This window comes from Theropithecus gelada, chromosome 6 (genome assembly GCF_003255815.1).
Source record: "Theropithecus gelada isolate Dixy chromosome 6, Tgel_1.0, whole genome shotgun sequence".
NCBI classification, from domain to species: Eukaryota; Metazoa; Chordata; class Mammalia; order Primates; family Cercopithecidae; genus Theropithecus; species Theropithecus gelada.
The window spans coordinates 88,710,424-88,728,882 of NC_037673.1; the positions used below are offsets into that span (position 1 = coordinate 88,710,424).

An 18,459-nucleotide genomic window follows, 5' to 3' on the forward strand; every position below is an offset into this window, starting at 1 on the left:
CGTCCACAAATTTGTAATTTATTTGGGAAAATATGTTGCAGATAAGCAAAAAAAGGCATCTGGAAGACTTCTTGCCAAATGGTAACTTTCTGGAAGTTTCCTCATTTAGAAGTAATTTCTGGAAAATTTCTTGATTAATACAAATCCGTGAACAAACTTAAAAATGATGGCTTTGTTATTGCTTTGGCACAATATGTTAACAACACTGTGAGTGCTGCCAAAACTCTGAGAGTTCTTTCATGCGGATTATGGTCTTGTTTACATATCCAGCTGTACTGAGGCCTTGTCCATGGTGGTAACCTAACAATGTTCCCAGTGGGGGTGCCCATTAGGGGAGGGGAGACTAACTGAAGTTTAGTTTGTTTAAATTGAGCAAGAATGCACAGCGGCACTCAGATCTTTGGGGAATGTGTTGGAAGCATACCCTTTCTGGGATCTGTTTTCGTTTATTTAAGGGGGATGTTTGCATTGCTCAAAAATTGCAATACACAAACTTGCCATGCAAAATGCCTTCCACATGTTTACTGTGGTCTATACAGAAGTGAGTAGAAAACACAAATAGTGCTTGATTGAAGTAAAATGCTAAATAAAATAGTAATTGCTGGCCTTGGTCATTTTATTAATTAAAACCCCAAACCACTCTCTGTTATATGTATGTGTGCATACATGTGTAAAATAAATTCTCCCAAGCATGACCATTTAGATCTGATAGGAAATTCACTGAAGAAATTGAATCTGGAATTGTGAGAAATTTGTTCCCGTTGATAGGACATTTATGTAAAATTTTTGTTGTTTTGCACTGATTTGTATACATGGACTTCACTGAGATTTTACTTTACAGGTTCTAATAACAAAATAACAATTTTTTTTCCCCAAAGGACAAAAGTGACAAACAATACATGTTTTCTCATTTTTGACAAAAATTTTAGCAGCGTTTTAGTTGCTGCATGTTATTACTAAAAACGAATCCGGGATATGAGTTGCCTCTACTCTTACTTCCTGACATTTATGAAGTCTACAAATGAAAATAGTCTGTTCAGAAGAAACTTCCACTTTTTGTGCTTTTATCTTTGCCAGTAATAGAGAATCAGGAGTAGACCAAGGAGACCTCAGGCAACTGCGGTAGCCTAACTCTGTTAAATAAAGGCTCCGCACAAAGTATTTCTTATCTGACACCAGCTGAGAGGCCAAGGTGCTTCTGTTTTGTTGAAAAACGCACCAAGGTTTAACTTGATCTATTGGATATCATTTAGGTCAGAATAAAATTCTTATTGGAAAACTCATAATTCATACAGTTTTTAATTCTTCAAATTACATCTTAGGTCAGTTTTACCAAAGTAATTTTCATCATGGAATTTATTTATTAGTTTAATCAAAAAGCGAAACTCCAGTAAGTATTTTTCCAAAAAAGCCGGTTTTCATTTCTCAAAAAGAAATCTATTTTAAAAACTAATTTCAGTGTATAATATTAGCTTTGGTATCAGTATGTCAGGATTTTAATTAAATGTATTATGTTATTTTGTTCTAACATAGAAATCTCATTAATATGCAAGAGAAAAATATAACATTCCCATTGTCTATGGAATTGTCGAGTCTGTTACTTCTGTGTCTCTTACTTAGCATTCCCACATGAAAATGGCATATTCTGTTTAAGAAGGTGCAATATATTCCCACACTGTTACCAAGCTTCAAATTTAAGCTTCAAATTTAAACCATGATCACTGGATTACAAAGCCATTTTTATTTTTCCTGTCACTGAGTTTTACTCCTACATTTTTTTCAAAAAATCTCATATATTAACATACTTTTAAGTCAATATTAACAAGGAGAAGTAAACAAAATGTAAGTGCAAAGAACACAGTACCAGGCTACCTAGGTTTTTACACTTATTTCTACTTACCAGTTATATGCCTTTGTGCAAGTTACATATCCTATCTCCAGCTCTGTTTCCTCATCTAGAGAAATGAATTAATAATGCTAACTTTCTCATTGGATTATGTTGAAGATTAAACGAAATAATACATGTATAGCACTGAAAAAAGTGCCTGGCATATAGTAAGCCCTCAATAAATGGTAGGTATAAAACTAGTACTAGAAGGATTGGCCATTAATTTTAGTTAACTTTAAAATTCTTTTGAGAATTGTATGTGTTTTAAAGCAGTTAATAGAGTCATGTTAAAAAATATCCAAGACCTTGTTGACACAGTACTTCTAAAATATTCATAATTATGCTGACAATATCAGACAGTCAAACCTGGAAATATTTAGAAACTATTAAGTTTATGAAAGACAAGTCTGACTAAACCACTTAAAAGCAAGCCTGTTGCTATACTATTTCTAAAATTCTTCTAGGGAAAACATTGTGAGGTTAAAATAGAACAAAGAATAGATTGCGACAAATTCCTATGGACTCTAAATAATATTAATAATGATAATCTTAATATTCAAATAGTTTCAGAGCATCGTATTCAGTATATAATTATTCTTCACTGTGATTTATTTTCTTGCATTCAAAGAATGTATTCTTTAGTGACAATTTTAAAATACTGTATTAAATATATTAGGTATTCTTTTTTAACAGTATTCTTACAATAGAATACTCTGAGTATCTAGAAGGAACTGCTAAATGTGTCCATAGTCTGACAATTGAATTTCCTTAAAATTTTGTCCAACAGAGCTTCAGTGAATGGGCACCAATGATAACCATTCTGGGCTTCTGGGTTATTTCTCTGCATTTTCAGTGCTACCTTGGTAGATACCAGGCCAATTTCCTAGATAGGCCAGAGCAAGGGAGAGGTAGGGATGTTTCACCACCATTTCTGGGTTAGTTCAGCACAAATTATTCCCCAATCCTGTTTCTTATTCTTATTTGCTTCCCAAGGACATAAACAATATAGAGTGTTAGGAAAACAAATATCTTTTAGAAAAAAGTTTGATATTTATAATTTAATAATCGAAAAAATAAGATAGATGTTTCTGTTTTCTAGAGATGCACGATAAAATTTCTTTATTAACTCACTGGAATAAGCAGGTTAATGAGCCACACAGGGTATTTTAAAGTACCTGTTAGATTATTGTCGCAGCACCTTTTAAATAATTCACCCTAATTTTGTTCAAACTGGCACCCAGCATTTGGGATAAGATTGATCAGACCATGTTATTGTCTGATGGAAGCTGAGGAATTCAGGAGCAATAAGTTATGATGGCACGCTTGAGAATTGTTGGAGACAAATCTTCCTCCTGAAATTACAAGTTCATACTATAATATTATCATGCCTTTGTGTACCATTATTTTATAAATGTTTATGAAAATCAGTTTCTTTAAATAATCCTTTCTCTATGCTATCCTTTCACTTTTATTTCCTAAATAAGGAAGGCTATTTATTAAATCTTTAGAATTCAAAGTCATTTTGGAGGAAAAAAGAAAGTATTTTTTACCACAGTAGCGAATCATTCCTAGCTGAAGGCGGCTTTTGTTCTCAGTCATCGGTTAGACTGCACTTTCATAGCCTAGTGCCTTCTACCAGAGCCTCTTGATATATTCACATAAATGATGGAAGATGCATGAGACGTGAAGGTGACATGTGCAGTCTCCAGGAGGAAACTGATGCCCTAGTTGCTCGCTAAGGAGCCATCCTGGCGTCAGCGGCATACGCAGCCATGCGGCTGCCCTCCCAGCTGGAAGGAAGGAGGTAAGCAGCAGCTGTCAGCAGAAAGAGATGGGAAAGGGGCAATGACTCTCCAATTCACAGAAATAAAATTGTTCATGAAAATTCCCAGTAATGCCCTCCCATAGCTGCATTCCTTCCAAGACTTCTGACTGACTTCCCTGAAACTTCTTTCGTCTTCTGGCTTATCAGTTGTTTCAGGGTGATGTATTACTCAGCCACCGCCTGTGAAGTGAACCAGAACAATTTGAGGTTAATTCACCTCTCCCAACAATAATAAAAGTTTGTTCGTTCAGAGATTCAACAATGAAATTGTTACTGATTAGTCCAAATCAAAAAATCTGCACTTCTGTCATTTCAAAAAGATTTAATTACCTTTTCCTAATGCAGTATATATGCCCCATTTGCCAAGACAAAAGAGCTATTATTCAAAGGAAAAAAATATTGCTGTAGCAAGCACAGTAACTTTTAATATTTTCACTGCTGAACTGTCAAAATGTGAGCACTCCCACCCCCTTAAAAAATGAAAGTATGGAACTATCGCATAACCTTCACTTTTATAGTAAGAGGTTTCTAGAATATGACAAAGAAAACATAGCAATTTCAGCCAGGTCATAATTTAGTATAAAATAAAACAAGACATTTAAACCCAAGGAGGAAAAAAAAAACCGAGAGTGGTAGAACTATCCAACTATGTGTGCAATTTCCTTGTGCTCAAATTGCATTTTCTCCCTTCAGTGTTATACTGAGCAGGGTCTTGCCCTCTAGATTAGAGACTTTTGCATTAGAGGAAACTAGGTTATGTCTTCCACTGTCAGAGACAGAAATTATGAGCTGGAGTGCATTTTAGCCAGTCACTCTGAAAAATGTTCGCCCAAGGGGGTAATAATTAGAACTGTTTTTGTCAGGTGACTGCATTTTAAGCAGTGATGTGTCTGAGAATCTAGCTAAGGGCTTTAATATAAATATAAATATTTTTTTCAGTCAGCATTGTGGCTTGATTTTTTTTTTTTTTTGCTTTGCTTTTTATTTCAAAAGTAAGCACTTTTCAGGAATTATCAGCTAACATGTCCTACAGTTTAGCACGATGGTGACCTGATAATATAATAGCCAGCAGAGAATGATACCCAAGCAGCCTGAGAAGTTAATGCATAAAACGATAAATGAATTCATTTTGAGATCACCATGCATGTACGGGCACAAATAATTAGTCTGTATAGATTGCTTAGAGGAGTCTAAGCCCAAACATAAAATGGTTTTACTTCTAAATTATTGTTTTACTTATTTAAGTAGTTATTTAATGCAATTTAATATGGTAGTTCACACAAACATAAATAAAATATACAAAAATACAATTGATGCGCTTTTGGATTACTTCAAAGTGGTTTCACACCTTTGGGGTCAAGATCCCATGGTTGGTGGGTTACCTAGGAGTTCTCTATTATTTATTAAGTTGTCCAAATCTGAATATAACCTTTTTAGACAAGAATGGATCATTTTAATATTTGTTCCCATTACAAAAGCATTATGGAAAGATGGGGACGAATGGAAATAATCTCATATCCTTTGGCTTATAAACTTTAATAAAGACTATCCTTTTGTTCCTACAATAACCCTATCTTTGCAAATAAATGAATCACTTTCAATTATGAGCTTCTCAGAACAAAAGGTCATGTTTTCTGTAGAGTCTTAAGAATACCAAATCCCATCCCCATCAGAGTATAAATAATGAATAATTACAAAATGAAACTTTCCTCCTGAAAATTAGCTTTAACTATGTTATATCACAGGAAATAATAAATATCAATAATTTGAAAGTAACTAATTTTCTGGAACTATTCTACTTTATATATCACAGACCATTTGAAATCTTTTATTTGTTAATTTTTAAAGACTGGGTCTTGCTATGTTGCCCAGGCTAGAGTGCAGTGGCTATTCACAGGCACAATCATCACAGACTACAGCCTTGAACTCCTGGCCCCAAATGATCCTCCCACTTCAGCCTCCTGAGTAGCTGGGACTACAGGCTGGCACTGCTGCACCCAGCCTGAAATCTTAAACTTTCTATTCTAAAAGGGGTTCAGTTGGAAAAATGTTGACTTTCATTATAACCAATTATAAGTAGTACGTCTTTCATAATATCAGAAGCATGACATGACAAAGAATAAGCTTCTACAGTGTGAATTCCCCCCACTGCCATGTAACTCACCTTATCTTGCTTTGCGTATATCCATGTTGTAATCTTCCAGTTTGAACTTTAAATTGCTTTTAAAAAAAACTGTGCTTAAAACTCTGTACTAAAGCTGATTCTCTCCCTCTCAAATGATCTTACCTCCTTCTCTTTTTCCCAAGGTCCTCTCTGGGTATAAAAGGATAATCCCATGTTCTCATGGTGACTTACATACTAGCGTCTGGGTCTTTGCTGGCCTCTGCTGGTCTGTTCCCCTCTGTGTCAGGTTATTGAACACCCTGTTCTAGTGTGCAATATTTAGTGCTTTTTACTGCCCAGTGCTTTGGGGGTGTGGAGAGGAGGCAGAGAGGTCACGGTAGTAACTATTCCCAAAGTCCTTAGATCCTGCTGTAACCTCCTATATCACAGTCCCTGTACTCTGCAGCATCGTTGTTCCAACCCCAGGCTTCTTGCATTGCACTGATTCTCTTAATAACAGGACACTCTAGAAATTATGGAATCCCTAGATAATCTCATGGGCCATGGACAACCAGGGGCATTGTTTAATGCACTTGTCTAATGCTTCCTTCAGCATTTCTAATTGACCAATCGTGTGCTGCCATATTAGTGTTGTACCATGATAAACATGGGATTTCTTCAAGGAATTTGAAAAGTTCTCAGGATAGAACCTGAAGCAACTATCAAGCTTAACTTAACCCCTCCCCTTATCTATGAACCCCACAATTTTAACTAGATTTTTCTGTTAGCCTTCACTTTACTCCAACCCAAAGGGTTTGAGCCCAATTAAGCATACATTTGACAGAACTCTTATCTGACCCTTTGCCATTCATATGCCTTTTCTGTTTTCCCTCTTCTCAGACCTTTCTGCCTAATTTCCCTTCTATTCTCTCAGTAGCTGTCGCTATGTAACATCTTCCTCCTTCCCTTAGTTTAACTCACTCTTCCCTTCACTGCATCATAGTGATGAAGGAGTTTCAGGAAAATTAACAGATTATTAAAGACAGAAGAGACAATGACGTGTGTTCTGGAGGGGGTGTTGTCTCCCGGCTCCTCCTTTGTTCTTCTCTGCCTTTTTTGTACCTCACGGACAGGGAGCCAGCAAAGCTATTTTTCCCAAGTTCCCTTGACTTTCTGTTAGATTTTTGCCAGTGGAAGGCAGGCACTGGAAGAAAAGTGAAGAAAGAAGGAGGCCATTTTCTTCCCAGCTTCTAAAGGCAGTTTCAGCAGCCATAACAATGATAGGTATATGTGGCTCCAAGTTCTACTCAGGTAACCCAATTTCAACTTCAGCAATCTCACCTGCATATGGACTCTAGGTAACACTATCTTCTCCTTTGGACTTCTAGGCCTATGGGTAGTAGTGGCTTAATATAGGTACTACTTTCTAGGTAACCTTACTCAATCAGTGCCCCAGCCCTTCTAATACTTTGAAACTAATTCACTGTATTAACTCTGAAATTCCTGAGTTGGATTATGTTTGTGTGATTAAACAGAGGAAGTATGTCAATCATATGATCTCTATTACATTTTTTTAAAGTCTACCTGTGGAAATATTATTAGTTCCTTTTTGTTAAAACCGTGGTTGAAAAGTATTCGAAGTAGACTTCTGGAGTAGTATGTATTAACCATCAAGACTGTCTAAAGAGAATTTTTAGTCTTATAAGGCAATTACTCTACTAGGGCCTAAATGGAATCTATAGCCATTTAGAAAACAAGAAACGTTCATTATTATGACTCATTTTTGGCCATATATTTCTGTAAATCATGGACTGCCTACACTCTTTATAAATTTTCTTTAGGTTCAGGAAGGAATACCAAGTACTTTTCTGGAGTCTTATTGCTTTCTGGCCTCTCTGACTTTCCTTGCCATTTTGACCCACATATGGAAATCAGAATTACAAAGTTTTGTGTCTCTTTCCTTACTCCATCTAGCACCACTCATGCTGCCACTCACTTCAAATTCCTTACTTTGAATGAATTACTGCCCAGCAAGCTAGGATGCCTGCAGTAATAGAGCAATGCTGTAGGCCAAGGACTCCAAAGACACAAATAAGGTATACACACACACACGCACACACACACGCATTCAGTTACCCATCCATTTTTCTTCTAAACCAGTGGCCCGTTAAGTACAGGAACAGGTTTACTTTTTTATCTTTGTATCTCTGGGTTTGTTTTTTCCCAAAGTCAAAAGGTATGTGAATAACTTTTAGAACTTTTATAGAATTAGAACCGTAAACTTATAAAAGTAAAAAGAGCAATAGAAATCACATTATTCTACTAATGATTATCTCTACTGTAACATATCATTCCTATCATAATTTTTTAACTCTTCCTAATTTATCTGTGAATGCCTTTAAAGGAATGTCTGATTTTTATCTTACCATCCTGTGTTTAACACAGTGCTTAAAACACAGGGAACATTCAATAAATGCTTGGTGAAAAGGAGTAGATGAATAGATGAATGAGTTAACGGCTTACTGAATTAATGAATTACTAAGGAGTCAAATATCTTGTCCAAGAATGCAGCGCATAAGTAGACTAACAAGGCTAAATAGCACCTAAATGATTCAAGTTTTCTGATCCCGAGTTCAGTGTTCTTTTCACAGACCTTCTTCTGAGTTAACATTTTTAGTGTTTTCTCATAAAAGAAGTTTTAATCCTTTGCCATCAGAATAATGTAGAAATGTGGGTGAAATAAGGAGAGATGCTGTTACACTTGTCGAAACAAGGCAAACCATAAAGAACGGGCTCGGTTCCTAGTACCAGGTTCAGAAGCAACAGTGAAGTCTCCAAGACCAACTGGAGAATAGAATGATAGGCATGCATGATAGGGAAACAATATTGAGCACAATTACCCTGCAAGCTCAGTTTCCACTGGGGTCACTCTGTGCCTATTTATGGAAAACGTATCATACATAATCAGCAACATACACTGAACTTCCATCAGAGTAGAGATAAGTTCAATATCTGTCTACATTATCATTATTTTTTCCCAAGAACAGTATATTCCACTCATATGAACTGTGTAAAAGAACAAAAACCCATAAGATATGAAAGTGCTCTTTCAGAACATGATTGCTGTAGAAGCATCACTGATTTTAATGTATAATGTTTAGGAAAAATGTATTCAATTAGCTTCTCTCTCAACATGTATCATTTTTAAAACAAAAAAAAAAGAGGATAAAGAAATGTCATTGAAAGACAGATACTATTAAAATTCTGTTACAAAAATACTTCAATTCCTTTGTTTTTATGTTAAATCCAACTGCAAATCACAAAACCACCTCATCTAAGACCCAAAACAAAATTGAATATCCATATTAATACCCAAAATTTTTGGTAGAAAATTAACACACCATAATGCCTAGGGAAAAAGCCTGATATATCACCATTTGGTTACATCAGTTTTTCCCAATATGAGATGGAGTAGAAATGTGACAGTTGATATTATCACTGACGGTTAATTCCGTGAACATTTTAATATTTTTCAGATATCCCAAGATTTATATTTTTCCTTCCTCAAATGAAAGCAAGAATTTAAATACCAAGTCTTTCCTTTCTTTTGAAAAAATAAATGCTATAATATACCTCCCAAGGTTAATCTGTGTCCTTGCACCTCCAATGAATCTATGGCAAGAATGTTTTTTATTGCTCTGCCATATCTAAAATTGCTTAGTCCATACTCTCTTAGACACATCATTTTTCAAACTCAAACTTCCAAGTTTCATCAGAAAAGAGCACATTACACTAAATGCAAAGCAAATGATTACTAGCTCATCTTCTAGGGATATATGCATTCTTTGCCAAACAAGCAAGCCCATGTGTTTTAGTTTGAAGAAAGAATCTTGCAGCAAGCAAGCACTCTTAATATACCATAGACTTTGAATGATTCTTTGGCAAACTGTAAAGTAGTTTGTTCTGGAAATTGTATAAGCCACAGAGCCCTTGCCCTCATCATTTGACTTGTAATGGATGTAGTTCCAAATAAATAGTTTACATTCCCAGCCTTGGCTTTTTAAAAATCTCTTATTAATTATTGGCCTATTGCAGTCTGGCTTCTTTCTCCCTACTCCAAATCATGTTAGAAGGAGGAGTAGAAGAAGCCTTTTATGGATAGAATTTGTTACCCCAAAATTCATATGTTGAAGTCCTAACCCCAGTACCTGTGAATGTGACCTTGTTTGATAATAGAGTCTGCAGATGATCAGGATAACTGAGGTCATTAGAGTGGGCCTTAATCCAATCTGACTAGTGTCCTTATAAATAGGGGAAATGTGAACACAGACACAGACATGCATCCAGGGAGGGCACCACAAGGAGATTAAGTCGGAGATCAGAGTGACTTAGCTAAAGCCAAAGAACACCAAAGATCACCAGCAAATCACCAGAAGCCAGGAGAGAGACATGGAACAGATTCTCCCTTACAGCCCTCAGGAGGAACCAACTCTGCTAACACCTTGATCTCAGGCTTCTATCCTCCAGAACTGTGACACAGTGTCTGTAGTTTAAGCCACCTCATTTGTGGTACTCCATTACAGCAGCCCTAGGCTAATACAAAGCTTCTGTTCTAGAAATGAGCAGACCTGGGCTTTGCATCCACCTTTTCACACAGTGAAGGTTTCCCAGAGTTTCATCCTCAGCCTCTTCTCCCTGGGAAACCCCACAGCCTCCATTGTCATCTTGAGGCCAAGTACAGTAGCTCCTCCTTATATGCAGTTTTGCTTTCTAGGGTTTCAGTTACCCATGGCCAACCATGGCCTGGAAATATTAAGATATTTTGAGAAAGAGAGAGAAAGCGAACATTCACATAACTTTTATTACAGTATGCTGTTATAATTGTTCTATTTCATTATTCATTATTATTGTTAATCTCTTATTGTGCCCAATTTATAAATTAAACTTTATCACGGACATGTATGTATAGGGAAGAAAACATAGTATGTATAGAGTTCACTACTGTCTCTGGTTTCAGGCATCCACCAGAGGTCTTGAAACATATCCCCCAAGGATAAGGGGGTGCTACTGTATTTCCATATTTCCATGTCTAGCTCTAGCCTCTCTTCTTTGATTCAAAAATGTATTTGTGACTGCTTGGTCAATATCTCCAAGTGATTTTCTTGCAAGGATCACAATCAAGTTTACCCCAAGTCTTCTGCTGCTTCTGGGTAAATGGTTATCTCATCAGTTAACAGCATCACCACCCACTCAGTAAACCAAGATAGAAAGGTGAATTATATTTAACTCTTCCTTCTCCTTCAGTCATTATATCAAGTAATTCCAATTAAACCGACCTGTGAACATTTCTTGAATCCATTTCATCCTTTCCACTCATGCTATTATTTAATACTGCATTGGTTGGAACCCAATTACTTGCTCCAGCTTCTCCATGAGTCTTCTAAAGGTTCTGCCTACCTCCAAACAACCCTCTGTGCTTTTTACCAAAGTCATTTTCTGCACAGTGCCTATTATATCTTCCCTATTCAAAACCTTTGTTTTTCCACTACATATAAAACCAAGGTGAAATTTCTTATCAAACCACATCAGGTCTTTCAGAATCTGATTTAACCCTGACATTCCAACCTCATCTTCTGCCACATCCCACCTACATCCAACCCCATCTGAAGATGCAAGAGAACTACACTTTTCTGAACACTTGAAGGCACTCACGGCTATGTGACTAATTTTGGCCAATGGCCTGTGACTCATTGCCACATATATCACTTTCAGGCCAGAGTATTTAATTGTCAAGATGAATCCACTAGCACTCTCTTTCCTGATACAGCGATCAGAGAGGAGGCTCTGTGATAATACCAGAGAGAAGGTCCCTGAGACACTGCATGGCAAACAGTTGCTAAAGAGTGAGCAGACTTGCAGCCAATTTTGTGTAAATAATAAATAAACTGTAGTTATGTTAAGCCACTGAGATACATGAGAGGTTTGTTGCTGGTGCACAAACTAACTTTCTGTCTGGTATATCACCCATATCCACCAATCTTTTTATACTCCTATGTACTGTGCTTTGATTCACATGTTAAAGTGTGTTGGTTTTACATTAAATTGCCACTTGTAGGTGTATTTTGTGGCATTTTCAGTGTAATGATATAGTATATACTTTAAGAAAATTTAAAAATAAAAAAACAAAGACTATTATGCATGCCATAAAGCTCAGTTCAGTTGCTTCTCCTTCTTGAAGGTCATCTTAAATTTCGCCTCCTCCCCAGTTTCTCATACTCATTTTTTTCTGCCTTGTCAAAAGAGTTGCTTTTTATCTTTGGTGCCTCACCTTATCTTATGGTTATTTATTCATCTCTTTTCCCTTCAGTCACACATTCAAAAAAAAACTGTAAGCTCCTTAAGGTCAGGACCTGTATCTAACTTATTCTTTAATCCTCCTAAGCACTTCACACAAAGTGCAAGCCCATTGTCTGTGCTCTTCATGCATTGTCTATGCTCAGTAAATGTGCATTGGATGAGTTCAGTTGTAGAAAGTAATAAATGGATTTTTTTAATAAATGCACCATCTCTCTGGAAATCCACAGTGCTCACATTTTGTGTTACGAGCTCATTTTAGAGTGATTGGATGACTTTTATTGGCTAATGTCTGCCATGTGGTAATGTCTTCATTTGCTGAGTTGATGTTCCAAATCTTACAATTCTTCATCATAATTATTAGTTTTTCCCCTGAATTTTGTGCTTCATTGAGGTTTTAAAGGGTAAAATTAACCTCCCAGCTTTTCCTCCATAAATTTATAATTTCATTGTGATTTCATTGCTAGATTGGCTTCCATTTCAGAGGTTTGTCCAAAGTTTAGGTGATTATGTGTCTGTTGTTTTTCTCTTCTCTCCAATATGGTTATTTCCTTACAATCTAACTTGCTCAACTGCATAGCCATAGATACAGCAACATGAAATTCTAAATACTACTTACTTAGAAAAGGTAAATCTTAAGGGAAATGAGACATGTTTTTTCACCTGTTAAAATTATATGAGAATTTATGAAAATAAAGACTCATTCCCATAATATTCTTCCCTGCTCTGGCATCTGTTTACCTGGACATAAGTCAATGTTTTCTGTGGAGCACAACATTGTAAAAGGTACATTAACAAGTTCTTAAGGGATATCATAAGCATAAAATCTGTTTAGCTATTCAACAATATGGAAATTTGATTGTTTAACTTGAACTAGAAATGTATGGCTTCAATTTCACTAAAGTTATGCATAATTACATAGATTAAGACATGCATTTGGGAATTTATTACTTCTCAAAATTGGTAAAGCTATCATAGACATTAGACTCATAAGCTATGTAATTGCTTGTAAATAGATACATTGTAGGTGGAAAAAAAGCATTCATTTAAAGGGTCAGAAAATTATGTCTGGCTGCAAAACTCATTTGAATGGGTCACAGAACTTCTTGAGACTCTCTGGGGAAAATATTGAAATACTAATTTTTACCTCACTTGCCTCAGTTGCTTGTCCTTTGTAAAACTAATTTGTAAAAGTCTGCCTCCTTGTCCATCTTTGAATCCCTCCAGTCCTAACACCTGGCTCAGCCAGTTGCCACTCCTATATGTACCTCTTTATCAAACTGTGGACCCAGTGAAGCCCTGCAAGGAGTAAATGACCTTGGGCCAGTCAGGAGCTCAGCATCAAGCAGATCTTGTTTCAGGTCTTCTAATAAGCAGAATTGCCCTTTTGTTTGTAATAAAGACTGTGCCTGATACTTCATGTTAGTAATCTTATTCCATTGCTCCCGAGTCTGCTCTGATTTGCTGCCTATTAAGCGAGCTAGTTGAGTGGTTTTTCAAAGTGTGTCCCACAAAAGCATCAGCAACACATGGAAACCTAAAGAAATGCAAATTCTTAGACTCCGCCCCAGACCCTAGTGAATCAGAAACTCTGGAGGTACAGTTCAGTAACGGGGGCTTTAACAAGCTGTCCAGGTGTTTTTGATGAATGTTCAAGTTTGACAACTAGTGGGTCGGTTATTTGGCTTTAATTCCTCTTATTTCCATGTGCCTGTCTGCTCTCTTCCATCCATCATCAAGTCCTCACACTAATAGGGCGAACTTCTTTTGGAAAGTAGAGAGGGAGCAGGAGAGATTTTTATGCCAGATTCAAAAGCGTGTGACTTTGGGAAGAGAAAGAAAGGTTGAAAAAGGAAGGGTAGTCTGTTTCATTGTCCAATAATACACTATGGAAAATTGTAGTAAATGCAGCTGTAATAAGTGAAAAAAAAAAATTGTCAAAGGAAAGAGACGTCAAAAGAGAAATTTTTAAAGTTTTGCTCAAAGCTAGGACGGTACTATCCCTGCCCTGGGCATTTTTAGAGGGACACCAATAAAAAAATGTACTTACTTTTTTGGTGGCTAGACTGTGTTTCTTTCAATTCAACACCGCGGAGATAAATACAGAAACCAAGTTAATATTCAGGTTTTACAAAGAAGCGTTCTGCCCAGTTCAGTGTGTTACGGGACAAGAAAAGCATGGGACAAGCAAAACCGAATCAGCAACTTCATTTTCTATCCCTCTGCCTCTCTGAGCTATTGTTCACTCAATTATCCCCACTCCTTTATTCATCCTTCAGCCTCCCTTCTCCACGGTTCCTTCTCCCTCACTATGCAAACCTATGAACATCATCACCCTATCTTTTAAGAGTCTTCTTTAATCATGCAAACACCCCATAGGCACTACCCTAAATATGCTCTTCTGTTTGCCTACAAGTTTCTATAACTTGAAAGAAAATTCACTTTCAAAATCTCAACTTTGCACATCTGTTTATTCCTTGACCCACTATAACACACAGAAAGTCACAATGGGTCAAGGAATAAACAGAAGTGCACAGAATTCTACGGAAAGGAACTTATATCATATCCATCAATGATCCATTTAGAATATCCAATAGTTGGGGATGGGGCGCGTCCCGCGGAGAGCACGGCTTTAGCCGGCAGTACTCCCATATTTATGCCACCCGCCTCATCCAAATGAGACCCTTCCAGGAGAACCGGGCCCAGCAGCACTGGGGCAGTGGAGTGGGAGCGAAGAAGCTGTGCCAGCTGCAGCCCCGGGAGAAGTGCTGTCTGGCGGGCACTCTGTTCATGTCCATGCAGCTGTAGCCCTCCATCCTGCGGGAGATCAGCTAGGAGCACAACCTGCTCCCCCAGCCTCCTCGCAGCAAATACATCCACCCAGATACATCCACGAGCTGGTCTTGGAAGATGAACTGCAGCGTATCTAACTAAAAGGCACTATTGACGTGTCAAAGTTGGTTACAGGGCCAGTCCTGTAACCAGGGCCGTGTTTGGCTCCGTGAGAGACGACGGTAAGTTTCTGATGGAAGACCACTGCTTTGCTGACCTCGCTCCCCAGAAGCCCGCACCCCCGCTTGACACAGATAGGTTCCTGCTGCTGGTGTCTGGCCTGGGCCTGGGTGGAGGTGGGGGCTAGAGATCGCTGGGCACCCAGTTGTCGGTGGACGTGGTGACGGGGCAGCTTGGGGACGAAGGGGAGCAGTACAGCGCTGCCCACGTCTCCTGGGTCATCCTTGCCAGCAGCCCCCTCGGCCACACCACCTAGAGCAGAGATTCTATCAACAAGGCCAAGTACCTCACCAAGAAAACCCAGGCAGCCAGCGTGGAGGTCACGAAGATGCTGGATGAGATTCTCCTGCAGCTGAGCCCCTCAGTGCCGGTGGACGTGATGCCTGGCGAGTTTGATCCCACCAACTACACACTCCCCCAGCAGCCCCTCCACCCCTGCATGTTCCCGCTGGCCACTGCCTACTCCATGCTCCAGCTAGTCATCAAACCCTACCAGGCCACCATTGATGGAGTCAGATTCCTGGGGACATCGGGAAAGAACGTGTGACATTTTCAGATACAGCAGCATGGAGGATCACTTGGAGATCCTGGAGTGGATCCTGCGGGTCCGTCACATCAGCCCACAACCCCTGACACCCTAGGTTGTTACCCCTTCTGCAAAACTGACCCGTTCTTCTTCCCAGCATGCCCAGATGTCTACTTTTGTGGCAGCACCCCCAGCTTTGGTTGTTGGTGACTGTACCTGACTTAACTGCCTCATGAACCTGCCCAGCCTGGCGCCCCAGTCCATCAGTTTCTCTGGCTTCAGGGCAGAGTACCATGACCCGGGAGGCCTGGGCCTGGGCCTCTGACTCAAAAAGGTGGTTTTGACCAGAGAGGCCCAGATGGAGGCTATTCATCCCCTGCAGTGTTAGCATTGTAAATAAAGCCTGAACACTTGCTGATGCGGGGCGGGGCGGGGGGGGGGGGGGGGGGGGGGGGGGGAAGAATATCCAATAGTTTTAGCTTTTACCTTCCATGATCCCTCTGGAGTCTAATATTATTGCTAAATCCTTCACTGAAACACTGTCCTCTCACGGTTTCTAACATGAAACTCTCTTTTTTCTCTTCCTCTCTATGGCTATTGCTCTCCAGCATCCTTTTTAGCTCATCATCTCCTACCCTCCTTTTATGTTCTGAAGCTTCTCCAAATTCTATCCTTGTCTCTCTTTTCTTCTCATCCTACATACACTTATCAAGCAGTGTTATCATCTACCACCAGCTCTCTTCTACCTCCCCAACCTAAATTAATCATAGCACTATTCTGATCTTCAGACTCTTAACTCTAATTTCTCCGATTATATTCATCTGAAAATGCCAAAGGATATTGATACATCATCTTCCTTTCAAGACTGTATTTGGTCTACATGTTCTGTCTCTCATCCATTGCAAAATCTGAACCCTGGCATTTATTTATATTTACTCTGTAAGTATTTTTCTCCTTTTTTTTTTTTTTTTTGAGACGGAGTCTCGCTCTGTCGCCCAGGCTGGATTGCAGTGGCCCGATCTCGGCTCACTGCAAGCTCCGCCTCCCGGGTTCACGCCATTCTCCTGCCTCAGCCTCCGGAGTAGCTGGGACTACAGGCGCCCGCCACCACGCCCGGCTAGTTTTTTTGTATCTTTTAGTAGAGACGGGGTTTCATCGTGTTAGCCAGGATGGTCTCGATCGCCTGACCTCGTGATCCGCCCGTCTCGGCCTCCCAAAGTGCTGGGATTACAGGCTTGAGCCACCGCGCCCGGCCTTTTCTCCTTTAACCTTATATCAAATCAGTGAATAAAAGATTTTATTTATTCTCTCCATCTTCACTGCTTCTGCCAGTCATGGTGTACATTACTTCTTGCCTGAATTACTGCAGTTGTCTCATATCTTGTGTCTGTCCCCTTCACACTGTTGAAAGTGATATTGTTATATTAAATGAGAGCAAATCTAACTGCATAAATTTCTCAATAGTTTCCCATCAAAGACACTATAGAATCCGCCATCTCTTAAGTGCATTCAAATTTCCTCATAAATTGGTATATTCATACCAAACCAAGCTGGCTTTCACCTACCTTCACTCCATTTTTTATTTTTCCTTTATACCTCTGATTCTCTGAGCATACATTTTTTGTTTGTTTGTTTTTTGAGTTTTGGTTTTGAGACAAGGTCTTGCTCTGTCACCAAGGCAGGAGTGTAATGGTGCAATCATAGCTCACTGCAGACTGGACTTCCTGGGCTCAAGCAATCAGCCTCCTGAGTATCTGGGACTACAGGTACATGCCACCATGCCCAGCTAATTTTTAACTTTTTCTGTAGACCTGGGATCTTATTATGTCACCTAAGCTGGTCTTGAACACTGGTCTCAAGCAATCTCCCTTTCTCAGCCTCCCAAAGCTTTGGAATTACAGGCATGAGCCACTGACCCAGCATCCATGCACACTCTTTTTTTAAAATGAAATCTCACTCTGTCACCCAGGTTGGAGTGCAGTGGCATGATCTTGGCTCACTGCAAGCTCTGCCTCCTGGGTTCAAGCAATTCTCCTGCCTCAGCCTCCTGAGTAGCTAGGATTACAGGCAGGCGCCACCACACTCGGCTAATTTTTGTATTTTTAGTAGAGACAAGGTTTCACCATGTTGGTCAGGCTGGTCTCGAACTCCTGACCTCGTGATCCACCCACCTCGGCCTCCCAAAGTGCTAGGATTACAGGCGGGAGCCACCGCACCCGGCCCACAATCTTATTTTATAATCATCTATTTGTGTCTTTCTCCCCAAGCAAGTTCTTGACATCTGGGACTATATCTTCGTTTTTGTATCCACAGCATCCACCACATGTAGAGGTTTCTGGCATGTAGAAGATGGTCAATAAATGACTGTTCAGTGGGTAAGTAATTGAATCAATGCCATTCACTCAATTTAAGATTCCCCACTCCCACTTGCACATATAGAAAACACCTTCTCATTCTCAACGCTCCACTGAAAGTTTACTCTGTGAAAAAATTGCTCTGGTTCCCACAGGCCAAATTCAGGATTCCTTCCCTGTGATCTTTATATACATCTCAACTGTAGAAGTTACCACATTTTATTGAAATGTTTGTGTATTTGACTCTTGGAGTAACCTAATTAATACAACTGGGCAAAAAACAAGATAAATTTAGAGAATCTAAGAAAAGAAAAAAAAATTCTCTAAACTACATTTTACTAGTTTACTAGTTCCTAGTGGAGAAAAATTAAGTTAATCTCAAATATTCAGAATACA

The 18,459-nt window shown here is 38.9% G+C and overlaps 1 pseudogene; it reads left to right on the forward strand.

Moving 5' to 3' along the window:
- The first annotated feature begins 3,660 nt into the window (after positions 1–3,660).
- LOC112627034 lies at positions 3,661–16,034 on the forward strand (annotated as a pseudogene).
- Positions 16,035–18,459: the final 2,425 nt, after the last annotated feature.